Source organism: Schistocerca nitens, chromosome 8 (assembly GCF_023898315.1).
Source record: "Schistocerca nitens isolate TAMUIC-IGC-003100 chromosome 8, iqSchNite1.1, whole genome shotgun sequence".
Taxonomy (NCBI): Eukaryota; Metazoa; Arthropoda; class Insecta; order Orthoptera; family Acrididae; genus Schistocerca; species Schistocerca nitens.
In genome coordinates this window covers 574,552,885-574,566,655 of record NC_064621.1, presented here as the reverse complement: position 1 = coordinate 574,566,655, position 13,771 = coordinate 574,552,885, and positions in this window count along the sequence as shown.

Below are 13,771 nucleotides of genomic sequence, written 5' to 3'. Positions count from 1 at the left end.
AGTGCTTGTCCTTCCCCGGCTTAGGAATCGGGACAACAATAGACTCGCGCCAGCATGCGGGAACATGTCCCTCAATCCAGATGCGATTGTATGTACGAAGAAGAAAACCTTTACCCGCAGGAGAAAGGTTCTTCAGCATCTGAATATGAATAGAATCAGGCCCTGGAGCGGAGGACCGTGATCGGCCAAGTGCGGTTTCGAGTTCCCGCATGGTGAATGGGGCATTATAACTTTCACAATTCGAGGAGCGGAAGTCACGTGGCCTAGCCTCCTCGGCCTGTTTGCGGGGGAGGAAGGCAGGGTGGTAATGAGCGGAGCTCGAAACCTCGGCGAAAAAGCGGCCGAAGGCATTGGAGACAGCCTCAGGGGCCACAAGGACTTCATTCGCGACCTTCAAGCCAGAAATTGGGGAGTGGACCTTAGTGCCAGATAGCCGGCGCAGGCTACCCCAGACAACAGAAGAAGGAGTAGAACTGTTGAAGGTGCTGGTGAAAGCAGCCCAGCTGGCTTTCTTGCTTTCTTTAATAATACGACGACACTGAGCACGTAATCGTTTATAATTAATACAATTCGCCACTGTAGGGTGGCGTTGAAAGGTGCGTAAAGCACGTCGACGAGCACGTATAGCGTCCCTACATGCTGCGGTCCACCAGGGGACCGGTACGCGACGTGGAGAAGAGGTAGGGTAAGGGATGGAATATTCAGCAGCAGCGAGAATGACTTCCGTGAGGTGTGCGACCTGACGATCGCAGCTTGTGAAGGTTTGATCCTGAAAGGTCGCCCTGGAAGAGAAGAGCCCCCAGTCTGCCTTGGAGATGGTCCAACGAGAGGAGCACGGAGAGGGAGTATGCTGCAGGAGATGGATAATACACGGGAAGTGGTCGCTCGAATATGTATCAGCAAGGGCATACCACTCAAACCGGCGTGCAAGTTGGGGAGTACATATAGAGAGGTCTAAATGGGAATAGGTATGAGATGTGTCCGAAAGAAAAGTAGGGGCGCCAGTATTGAGGCAGACAAGATTGAGCTGGTTGAAAAGGTCTGCTAACAAGGAGCCCCTCGGGCAGGATGCTGGAGAGCCCCAAAGAGGATGGTGGGCATTGAAGTCTCCAGTTAACAAAAATGGTGCAGGTAGCTGAGCAACAAGTTGCGTCATGTCTGCCCTGGTAACGGCAGATGACGATGGAGCGTAAACGGTACAAAAGGAAAACGTAAAAGTGGGGAGAGTAATGCGGATGGCAACTGCCTGCAGGCCGGTGTGCAACGTGATGGGATCGTAGTAAATATCATCCCGGACCAGCAACATAACCCCTCCATGAGCTGGGATACCTACCACAGGGGGTAGGTCAAAACGCACAGAGGTGTAGTGTGCCAAGGCAATTTGATCGCATGGGCGTAGCTTCGTTTCCTGGAGGGCGAGCGGACGATGCGAGCGGAGCAGCAACTTCAAGTCCTCTCGGTTGGAGCGAACGCTGCGAATATTCCAGTTAATAAGTGCCATTGGAAGAAAAGGAAGATGAGAGAAGGGGTCACCTCGAAGGCCGCTGAGGGCCTGGCTTCGAGCGAGCACTGCCGCCGCTATCAGTAGGCGGACAGTCATCGTCCATTGGTTCTATAGGTTCATCGGCCATCTTGGGAAGATGGCCGGGAGGGGGAGCTTCCTCCGCCGGTGAACGGCCAGATGTTCGACTACCAGCGGTGCGGCCAGGCGAAAGGGATGACGGCCTGGGGCGGCAACCGCTGGGTGGCGCAGGAGAAGAAATGCGCCGTGGCGGAGAAGGAGAACTGTGCTTCCTATTAGCCTTCTTGGATGGTCGTTTGGTGGAAGTACCGGACGAAGGCTGGGAGGTCGAGGTACGTAGGAAGTCTGCACGGGACGGTTCCTTCTTGAAGGCCCGTGCATCTGACTTCTGGGTCTTCGTCTTAGCAGAAGCTGATGAAGGGGCTGGTGTCTGTGGGGTGATGGGACGAAGAGGAGACGTCGACCGCGCGATCTTAGCACTGGCCGAACGGACGACCGTGGTGCTGAAGGTCAGATCGCATGTCTGGGTTGCTACCTCCCGGGTAGTCCGAGGAGAGGCGAGGACAGTGCTGTATTTCCCCGCTGGGAGCAGCGTGGGCTTCCTACTAGCCAATAGCTTGCGAGCAGCCGAGGTGGACACTTTCTCTTTGACTCGAATTTCCTGGATACAGCGTTCTTCCTTATAGACAGGACAGTCGCGGGAGGATGCGGCATGGTCACCCTGACAGTTCACACAACGAGGAGACGGAGGTGGACAGTCACCCTCATGGGCATCCCTGCCACAAGTGACACATTTAGCCGCATTGGAACAAGACTGTCGAGTGTGATTGAAACGCTGACACTGGTAGCAGCGCGTAGGTGTCGGGACATAGGGGCGAACAGAAATAACCTCGTAGCCCGCCTTGATGCGCGATGGCAGCTTAACACTATCGAAGGTTAAGAAAAGTGTCCGGGTCGGTACAAGGTCATTGTTGACCTTTTTCATGACCCGATGGACAGCCGTCACGCCCTGCTCAGCGAGGAAAGATTGAAGCTCCTCGTCAGTCAATCCGTCGAGAGAGCTACTATAGACTACACCACGAGACGAATTCAAAGTGCGGTGGGCCTCCACCCGGACAGGGAACGTGTACAAGAGTGTGGCCCGAAGCAGTTTTTGTGCCTGAAAGGCACTCTCAGTTTCTAGTAATAAGGTACCGTTACGCAACCTGGTACAAGATTTGACAGATCCGGCTATGGCATCTACGCCCTTCTGGATAACGAAAGGGTTGACAGAGGAAAAATCCTTTCCGTCCTCAGATCGAGAAACTACGAGGAACTGTGGGGCAGGCGGTAGTATTTTTGTCACTGTTGGCTGGTCACGTTTCCGTTTGTGGGTCGAAGTCGAAAGCGATGGAGTAGAATCCATTGCGGAGGAATCCCCCATGATTGCCAGCGTCTCCGATGGCGCGCTCCTTCCTTGTGGGGACCCTCTCAGAGGGCACTCCCGCCTTAGGTGAATGTCTACACCTCAGGTCACACCTCCCGAGAAACAGACGGAGGGACCAATCGGCATGGTCAGAAGGTATCAGCTCAGGCAATCACCCCTCCCCGGGCCTGGCCTTTACCAGGGGGTACGCGCGTGCCTTACATGTCTACCCAGGGCGGGGACTTACGCGTTACCCCGTCACCGGCTACGCGTGCGAACGCGTGGGTCGGCCTTCAGACACGCACAGGGAGGAAGGAAGAAGAGGAAAAAGAAGAGAGAGGGAGAAAGAGGACAGACTGTCTCAAACGCCGAGGCGGAGACCAGAGAAGGCAAGGAGAAGAAGGCAATGAGAAGGCAAGGAGAAAAAGGCAATGAGAAGGCAAGGAGGAGTCAAGGGAAAGAGTAAGGAAGACAGTGAAGTGGAGAAGAGCAAAGAAAGGAACCAACAAAAGGAAGGAAGAAACGAGAAGTGAAAAACCAAAAAGACCACGATTATAGGTCGTGAAACCGTCCGTCTCCGGACGCAGGCGCTAACTACCCCCGTGAGGGGGATGGACTCCTTTTAGTCGCCTCTTACGACAGGCAGGAATACCTCGGGCCTATTCTAATCCCCGGACCCGCAGGGGGGTGTTATGTATTGTATAGTATTTGTTGTGAATCGGAAAGTAATTCTGGACATTAGTGAGTACAGCATGAGCAAAAAACTTTGCGAGACACACTGGATACAACAACACGGTGCGCAGACAGAATGGTCCAGAAGCAAGGGGCGCCGTCAATCATGTCGCGGCAGATATGAGGACGTGGGCTATTCATCGGCTGCCTGAAGACCCCGCGCGGGCGGCAGACAATAATCTCAGGTAACGTGGCCAGCGCAGCAGAGGTGGTATTTGAACGGCCACTAATGATTTGTCTCCACTGTTGTACTACGCGATGGAGACGAGGTAAACCATTTGCACACATAATACAGTCACTTAAGCCTACAGCAGAACTGCTAATAGCTGTACGGAACTGTGAACTATATTTGCTTTTCTTCTACAGTTTTCTGCCAGACAGAGGCTGATAACATCGTAATCTGTAGCAGTCAGTCAACTTGCATTGACTTCTGAGGAATCTGAGTCACATACAATGACTCAAGTTCCACGTATAGTGTCACCAAACAGAAGAGCTTCTGTAAAGTTTGGAAGGTAGGAGACGAGATACTGGCAGAATTAAAGCTGTGAGTACCGGGCGTGAGTCGTGCTTCGGTAGCTCAGTTGGTAGAGCACTTGCCCGCGAAAGGCAAAGGTCCCGAGTTCGAGTCTCGGTCGGGCACACAGTTTTAATCTGCCAGGAAGTTTCAGATAACCTACCTGTCCACAATTACCGATATCCTTATCAAAAGTACAATACTTACATCAAGAGAAAGAAGCGACAGGTAGAACATAAGAGTAGAAATACAAACATAGTAAAGGAAGAAACAGAAAGAACTGAAGACTAGTTACAATTACACTTCTCTTAGCCAATACAGAAGAATTCTGGGTGACCTAAAGATCCTACCTGACTGTACCTTCCCCATACCGTGTGCAAATTCGACAAAAATCTTGGCTGTTTCAAAACGTACATCCACTTACCTGGCTGTATATTCCGAGGACCCTTCGACATCATCAACTCTACGAGAGGCTGGTAACCTGATGGAATCAACAATGCGTTGAGGGTCCAAAGACTGACTTGCAAAGTCAACCTGTCCAATCTCAAATGATCTTCGCGTCCTAAATTTAACAAAAAGCTATAGCTTCCAGCCCTGTACACAAATGAAGATGAAAGTGTGTTGTGAAATCCGAATCAGTGTGAGACTGTTGATAAAAAAAGTGGCATAATGTAGTGAACACTGAACAGTTACACCTACAAAGTAACTGTTTCCGATATCTATCATTTGTGTAAATATTTTGTACTTATTTTCCAGGATAGTCTTAAGAAAATATTTGTGCATGTATTCATGTAAAGTATTGTTTTACATGGCCTTTGATAATGATGCGATGTCTTTCACTGCTTTTTTATATTTGTATATTTCCAGAATTTTATTTGTGAATGTATTTCTGTAAAATTATTGTTTGTCATTTTCTTTGTTAATGATGCTATGTCCTTCACTGTTTTATATATTTGTGTATTTCCAGAATTTTATTTGTGTATGAATTAATGTAAAATTATTGCTTGTCATGATACTACAGGTTTCAATGTTGTTCATGTATTACATTTTTATACAGTTTGAACAAGCATATTAGTTAAAATTGGTGGTCGATCTGAACTCTTATTACACATATTAATTGTCACAATAAATGTAAATGCAGTTTGTCAAAGAACGCTTTAGAACATAAGATTGTGGAAGGGTTATACACAGTAAGGAAAAACTAGTCTTCGTCAATCACTTTGTGAAATGATGCTTTCTTCTGTAATGTAAGCCAAGAGCATAAATATGACCAAGCGAAATTCCGTAGGATGTTTCACAGAATTTTATATAAATGTGTAATGACCAATAGATAACCTCTTGAATAATTGACATAACTGCTTGATTTGCATATCAATGGGTAAATGAAGCACATGTAATTTATTGGTCGACCACTTTGGAAAGATTACGATACTTTACTTTAATATTTCTTGCCTCAACCTATATCTTAGGGATGGATGAATGACAGAGAGCATGGGCCTTAAGTTAAAAGAAAGATGGGAACTGCCATTTTTGAAAGAGAATAAAATTTTGGAACGTTAGTTAAATTCTTTTGACATTGTATATTCCAATTGTCACGTCTCGGAACAAAGTTCCTAACTTAAGGGGTAGACAGACTACAATAAACATTTAATAAGTAAATTTATGGCTGTAAACCCATTAATGAATGCAGAATGACTGTAGAAGAACATATCATAATTCAAGTGTTACTCTGCCCTCATATTCTTATTAGTTCGCTTGTACTGATAATTGATGGGTATATGATTTAGCACTGGATGAGATAATACTGTAAGAATTACCCCATCCTAGGCTATAAATTCACACCTTACAAGAATTCATTCACATAGTTTGCCGAGATCTACGAACACAATTAGGCATCATGTGATAGGTTGTACATCGGCCGGCCGAAGTGGCCGTGCGGTTAAAGGCGCTGCAGTCTGGAACCGCAAGACCGCTACGGTCGCAGGTTCGAATCCTGCCCCGGGCATGGATGTTTGTGATGTCCTTAGGTTAGTTAGGTTTAACTAGTTCTAAGTTCTAGGGGACTAATGACCTCAGCAGTTGAGTCCCATAGTGCTCAGAGCCATTTGTTGTACATCGTATATATGAATATATAAAGGAGACTAACATTGTCACGTACATCTTGTAAATAATTGTTAACTCTTATTGCATGAAAGGTGACGGAGTGTCTTTATTATAAAAACGGTGTAATGAATGATTGCCTATACTAGTAGAGTTTGGAACTCCAGTGGAGATGAAACGGCAGGCACTCAAGCTCTGTGTGGAAGGCCCGCACAGGTGTTGGTCCTGCTTAAACACAGGAAGTAGCTAGACAGACGTCGTGGCTCCTGAGGTCTGGAGCACGGTAGGCAGTAGGGTGATGGCCGGATGCTGCTGTAGTAGGGGCCGGAAGGACAACCATAAAATACTTCCGAACGCTGAAAATCTTGGACGAAGGTGAGAGGAACGAAGAAGCGGCCCTTCGAAACCACGCAGGGTGAGTTATTTCCAAGGATTTTTACTCATTGTACGAGTATAGGTTTTTCCTCGCAAACTTTCCGCGCTGGACGACAAACGACTAAAATAAGGTTGGTTGGCGTTAGGAAGAATCTGTAGAGAAGGAGAATATTCCCTTGTTTCTGGAATATGATTCGTTTTCAGAATTACGATGGTGGGAAGCCAAGCCTTGCTGGGAAGCATGCACTGGAGAGATGTGGTCTTCCGTTGTGAGTGTTCGTGTGGGACGGTCGCTCGATATCAGCTTTGTTGGTACGGACTGACTTGCTGTCTTTGCTCTCAGGAGAGTTTATAGTTAGAGCAGTTAGGCACTGTACTGTTACGAACCTATGCGACTCTGGACTTCACCTCCGGGTTGTAAGTCATCGTTGAGCATGCAGCGTCAGTAATTGACAGCACTTCTTCTGCCTTATACTTACATTGAGACGTTATTTGAACTCCGTCCTCGTGGCCGGGAGTTCGCGTTTCTCGTCTGTAGAAAACAGACAGGAGAAGACAGTATTAGAATATGTTAGTCAGAGGACCGCCTGCTGCATTCCTGCATCTGTGACACGTTAGTTTACTTCCACTGAAGTTCCACACCACCGAAGATCATCTTTGAAAGTAGTGTCTTCTAGTGTTTGGTACGTAGATGATGTCAGTCATTTGGGGTTATTGATATTCGACGGCGCAGTCATGATAAGGGGCAGAGTTGGGCAATTGATTAGTAATTTTACTTAGGAAATGTAAACTTTGTATATACAAAGATTTTTCTAAGCTACAGTAAATATATAAGCAGGAACAAGGTGTATCATTTAGTAGGATTAGTGGTCTTCATCATTCATTTATGTTTAGATTGTAATTTATAGAATTAAGAGATCCTAAGGTCTGCTTCAGGAGGTAGTCAGACAGGGCCAAATCTTCATTTTTGCGTTTATTATTCTCTGATGCGCACATTCAGTTTACACCCACCTGGAGTAGCATCTTGGAAAGTTAAGGAGTTCTACCACTTAGGTAGCAAAATAACCAATGACGGACAGAGAAAGTAGGACATCAAGGGGAGACTAGTACTGCTAATACGGTATTCCTGACCAAGAGAAGTCTACTACTATCAAACATAGACCTTAATTTGAGGAAGAAATTTCTGAGAATGTACGTCAGGGGAACAGCATTGTATGGTAGTGAATACCGGAACAGAAGAGAATCTAAGCATTTGATGTGTGGTGCTACAGAAGAATGTTGAAAATTAAATGGACTGATAACGTAAGGAATGAGGAGGTCCTGCGTAGAATTGGAAAGGAGAGGAATATGTTGAAAATCCTGACAATAGGAAGTGACAGGATGATAGGATATCTGTTAACACAGCAGGGAATGACTTCCATGGCATTATAGGGAGCTGTAGAGGGCAAAAACGTAGAGGAAGACAGAGGCTGAAATACATCTAGCAAATAATTTAGGACGCAGGTTGCAAGTGCTACTCTGAAATGAATATGTTGATAGAGGAGAAGACTTCCTGGTGGGCAGCCTGAAAGCAGTCGGAAAACTGATCAAGGAATCCCTTCTTGCATAACATTTGAATAGTTAAGTGAGGCATTACAACCCAATGTCTCGTGGCAGTCTCATCCAGCGTACGGGGCTATTACAAATGATTGAAGCGATTTCATAAATTCACTGTAGCTCCATTCATTGACATATGTTCACGACACACTACAGATACGTAGAAAAACTCATAAAGTTTTGTTCGGCTGAAGCCGCACTTCAGGTTTCTGCCGCCAGAGTGCTCGAGAGCGCAGTGAGACAAAATGGCAACAGGAGCCGAGAAAGCGTATGTCGTGCTTCAAATGCACTCACATCAGTCAGTCATAACAGTGCAACGACACTTCAGGACAAAGTTCAACAAAGATCCACCAACTGCTAACTCCATTCGGCGATGGTATGCGCAGTTCAAAGCTTCTGGATGCCTCTGTAAGGGGAAATCAACGGGTCGGCCTGCAGTGAGCGAAGAAACGGTTGAACGGGTGCGGGCAAGTTTCACGCGTAGCCCGCGGAAGTCGACGAATAAAGCAAGCAGGGAGCTAAACGTACCACAGCCGACGGTTTGGAAAATCTTACCGTTTACAATTGCTACAAGCCGTGACACCCGATGACAAAGTCAAACGCTTTGAATTTTCGGCGCGGTTGCAACAGCTCATGGAAGAGGATGCGTTCAGTGCGAAACTTGTTTTCGGTAATGAAGCAACATTTTTTCTTAATGGTGAAGTGAACAGACACAATGTACGAATATGGGCGGTAGAGAATCCTCACGCATTCGTGCAGCAAATTCGCAATTCACCAAAAGTTTACGTGTTTTGTGCAATCTCACGGTTTAAAGTTTACGGCCCCTTTTTCTTCTGCGAAAAAAACGTTACAGGACACGTGTATCTGGACACGCTGGAAAATTGGCTCATTCCACAACTGGAGACCGACAGCGCCGACTTCATCTTTCAACAGGATGGTGCTCCACCGCACTTCCATCATGATGTTCGGCATTTCTTAAACAGGATATTGGAAAACCGATGGATCGGTCGTGGTGGAGATCTTGATCCGCAATTCATGTCATGGCCTCCACGCTCTCCCGACTTAACCCCATGCGATTTCTTTCTGTGGGGTTATGTGAAAGATTCAGTGTTTAAACCTCCTCTACCAAGAAACGTGCCAGAACTGCGAGCTCGCATCAACGATGCTTTCGAACTCATTGATGGGGACATGCTGCGCCGAGTGTGGGAGGAACTTGATTATCGGCTTGATGTCTGCCGAATCACTAAAGGGGCACATATCGAACATTTGTGAATGCCTAAAAAAACTTTTTGAGTTTTTGTATGTGTGTGCAAAGCATTGTGAAAATATCTCAAATAATAAAGTTATTGTAGAGCTGTGAAATCGCTTCAATCATTTGTAATAACCCTGTACTATGAACCACCCTTTATCAGCACCTGAATCTTAATTGGGATGCGGATATATTCTACGTACTGTAGTTTATCATTCTCAGCAGCAGCTCCGTAGGCGAGTGTCTCTTCATCAGAGTCGTTGTGACTTACATAAAGGCAGCAAGACGTTGGAGAGCCAGGCACTTTCAAGAAAATTAAAAACAATGAGTGACATGGTTCTGACAAATGAATTCGTCAGACGAGTATTTAACAGCTAATGTATTGACTTTAAAAACAAGAAAAGAGCTTTACAGCCCCGTAGGGGTATTTCAGCCGACAATTTCAAGTATCAAAAGAAAACAAAGCAATGCCATCTGAAATTCGTAATTCTGTCCCTGTAAAAAAATAATCTTATACTTCGGGAGAGGACGAATTTATTATTAGAAGGAGTGAAATAAAGCAACATATGATGCAAGAAGCAGCTGCCATACAGTACGTGATTGCAACTTGGAGAAGCTATTACATGAGAGCGGATATCTATACGACGAGTAACACAAACAAATATTCTTAATCTAATCTCGCCACTTAAAGCTAACCATCTTCACAATAAATAAAAGGAGTTGCGTTTACCCGTTTCCATACACGCTGTAATGTCTGCTCAATAGTGCAGACCACGTTCACAGAAAGTCAACTTACTTCTCAGAATCAGAACACAGTACAAAGTGCCTCTTAGACTTTACCTTTACAAGTCGGAACTTCTTGTTCCGAAGACTGTTGGGGTATTACTTTCAAACAAGAAGGATCGCATCTCCCACATCAAGGAAAGAATACTACTGGTCGAGAGAAATGCGACTCACCCAAGTCTGTCACAATGATCAAAGACAGAGCTTATATCGACAAACAGAAACAGGTTAGAGCAAGCTCTCACAGACAGCAACAAAATGAAAGTACTGAGTGAATAGGAACCATTCAAGCCAAAGAGTGAAAACCGACGAGAGGGACTTGTCGCAATATTAGTGGAAAAAAGAGCGGTGTTTTGCGTAACGGAAGCTGTCGAAAGGCGCAACTAGGAGAAGAGAATTATTGAACACAGATAGTGGACGCTCTTTAGGAGTGGAAAGACAAATGGAACGAAGAATTCCACAGCAGATTGTCATGGAGTTATGGTTAGAATAAATTAATAAATTTTAACAAGAAAATCCTACTTGAAATTATAAACTACGACGTGGAGACAAAGAGAGAATTCCGCAAGAGTCAAGACTCAAGACTGAACCTTTAGTAAAAGCATCGCCACAGAAGACAATAGCAGGTCAAATTTTACAATGCGTCGGTGGCAATTGGGTCGCTGGCAGTTGTCACCACAAGAACATGAAATCTGATACATCGGCACAGACTCTGTACGAAGGATATAACGGCGTTATTTCGTCTAAGAGACAGAGTATGGTTGTCGTGCTGGAGGAGATGGACACAGTAATTGCCACACTACTCACTCATTGTGAGGACGAAAGCAATAATTAAAACTGGCAGTGAAAAGCTAATAAATAGACACCACACTACCCAAAGAAATTTATGGTGTTGTCTGTTCTTGTGTGAAAGAAATGTGAGAATCTATCAGTTTGTCCAGAAAGCCTCATCTCCATACTACATCAGGAACGTCTACCGAAGTATCGGCTGTAAAGCCATCGGCACACAGACCGTGCGTTGGAGGTTGAGCGTTGAGCGTGCCGAGTTTGTGGCGTCATGGTGTGGAAAAAAAAAAAAAAACGTTAAGGAGTCTCTCTGTAATTGTAGGGCAATATTTAGCGCATTAGATCTGAACGGGCGTTTCAAAGTGGACCAATAAGACCAAGAACGCCACCTACGTCAAATGACGTCATCTCTCTTTAGTATATAGCCGCGACACCCCTTTTTGGCTCTCAATTGGAACGCGTATATATAAACGCTGTTCCCAAAAGTGTCCCGTGACATGCAACATTGAGGCTCCATCAAAAAAGCTTTGCTCTTGCTACAATTTGTTATACTTAAATGTCAGTAAATAACAGAGTTACGTTAATGCTTTCAAGGGATGGTATAAGTATAGTCATCAGATTTTATCGTCTGCTTAGCGTAAAGGGTGGATGTGGAAATTAGTAAAATAACAGATTAAGTAACGGTGGTTTGCTCTCACTAGATCAAAGTAATTTTTTACTACCTTTCGCGTTTTCTCAGACGTTCTGATACTTTGTTGATAGTTCAATAGAAGAATATTCTATAATATTCCATTTTTATAACTGTGCTCTTTTAGAGGAGTGATTTTTTCGATTGGTTTTATCCAAAGGACAGCTTGCACTATTTGAAGTATTGTGTTTTGCGCTTTCTTGTTTCAAGTTTTGTATTTCACATATTGTAAAGCTTCTGCTACTGAATAAAAACAGTGATCGCCTAAGAATGAGGTAGGATTTTACTAAAAAGTGAGAATGACGAGACAGTTTCTATCTTATGTGGGAAACTATTTGTAATGGAACTATCTTAAGCCCAAGTCTTTATCGACTAGCGCATGGTACTTACCACTTTACCTTACACAACGTACAGTGACATCGAAATTTATATTTATGAGTAATACAAACATAACAACATAACTGGCGTATGGACGACGGGAGAAATGTGCATTTTAGCAGAGTTAACCTAGGAATTTTACGCACAGTGCTATTTGCTAGCCAGTTACATGTGACAAACGAAGCTGATTAGTGCTCACATCGCGTATATCACGTTGATGTGTTCATTTAAGCGACAGCTCGTAACTAACTTATATATTCCCGCTTCAGTGAAAACGTAAGACGCACTGCAGTAACTCGAGTGGTGAAATTATCCTTAATTAACAGCAAAGTGTTAAACAGGGTTCATTTTAGGCTTCCTCTGGATATAGTAACGCTGCAATTTACACCCGCGTGTAAAGACGAGTTCACTTGTATCCTTTGACGTCAAAATGTATTCACAGAAACTGAACTTAATATATAAGACGCCATAAGTTGTTTCTGATGGACACTCCACCTCACCGTTTCTTTCAGGCACTCCATTCTCAGTTTTACACAAGAAATCCTCTCTAATTATAGTGATACACGATTATTCAGTCAGACAGGAACGTTACTTATCCTTCTAACAGTTGCATAAATAATATTGTGATTTGTGCCTATTTCATGTGTGTGGGACTGTGTGTTTGCGTGTGCGGAATAGGTCACCTGTCATAGCAGAAGCGAGACTTAAAAACGTATGTATTTAGCGAAGGCAATTTGTTTTGCAGTGATCTCTTCAGATGAAACAGCAAAAGGCGTGGAGGCACGCTTGAGAATTTCGGTTATTGAGAGTGAGAACTAGCAGTCCATCATGCGCTCCTTTATATTTGTAATAGTGAAAGCAGTATTCAAGCGTACATCTGTGGTATTCCAGTATTATTTAGTCAGTCGGACGTATTCTTAATAGCGATTTTAAGTGGATATTTCGATTTCAATGAAAATTAATCAACAGTTACGAAATAATTCGGGAACTTCGAATAGTGACAACTCTATCTCTTTTTCATGATCAGTACGCTAATTACAGTACTCCAATATTTTTAATATTTTGTGCAAATGTTTTTTAGAGGTATTCATTAATTAGTGAGGTAAGAAATTAAAGATAATTAATAAATGAAAGATGAACTGCAGTCATGATATACATAGAAACTATCCATGTATGAAATGTGATGCTACGCTCTGGCCTAGATTTCACCTGAGGACTAATTTACCCATCCCGTACTTGTGGGAACTAAACATATGCACGCAACATGACATGAGTCTGGTAATTTTTTTTTTAAATGTGAGGAACTTGTAACCAGAGATGCAGCAAATATTTACCATTTAGGAGCTGCTATGTACATACAGAATATTTGTGCAGAGTTATGGTTGAAATGGCTCTGACCACTATGGGATTTAAATCCTAAGGTCATCAGTTCCCAAGAACGTAGAACTACTAAAACCTAACTAACCTAAGGACAGCACACACATCCATGCCCGAGGCAGGATTCGAACCTGCGACCGTAACGGTCGCGCAGTTCCAGACTGTAGCGCCTAGAACCGCTCAGTCACCCCGGACACCTGTGCAGAGATACAGTAGGACATAATTACAGCATTCTGAATCAAAGTGTTGTAATCAAAAGTAGCATA